The sequence below is a fragment of the Sinocyclocheilus rhinocerous genome, unplaced genomic scaffold (assembly GCF_001515625.1).
Source record: "Sinocyclocheilus rhinocerous isolate Xijiao unplaced genomic scaffold, SAMN03320098_v1.1 scaffold478, whole genome shotgun sequence".
NCBI lineage: Eukaryota > Metazoa > Chordata > Actinopteri > Cypriniformes > Cyprinidae > Sinocyclocheilus > Sinocyclocheilus rhinocerous.
The window spans coordinates 429,423-429,879 of NW_015651483.1; positions in this window are offsets into that span (position 1 = coordinate 429,423).

Consider the following 457-nt stretch of genomic DNA (forward strand, 5'->3'; position numbering starts at 1 on the left):
TTTCATATATATATATATATATATATATATATATATATATACAGTATTGGGTTTTACTTTCACTTTTTTGTTTGTTTTAAGAAGATAGATTTCGTTTCGGCCATTTATCAGTTTTTGTTTTGTCAGTTTTTGGGGTTTTTTGGGGGGTAAAGTTTTACTTTCAGCCATTTATCAATTTATGTTTTGAGGTTTTTTTTTTTTTTCAAGAGTTTTTTTTCTCTCTGACATTTTTCAGTTGTTTATTTATTTTTTTATTTTTTTGACGACTTGGCAAACTTACATTCATGTGTTTATAAAAAAGAATGCATGAAGCTAGAATAAAATGTTTAATTGTGATATTTAGTTTAAAATGAATATCCATTTTTCATATAATGTTGTGATGCCAGAATTCAATTCAATTTAAAAGTAAAGCATTTTTTATGTTTCATATATATATACATATATATATATATATATA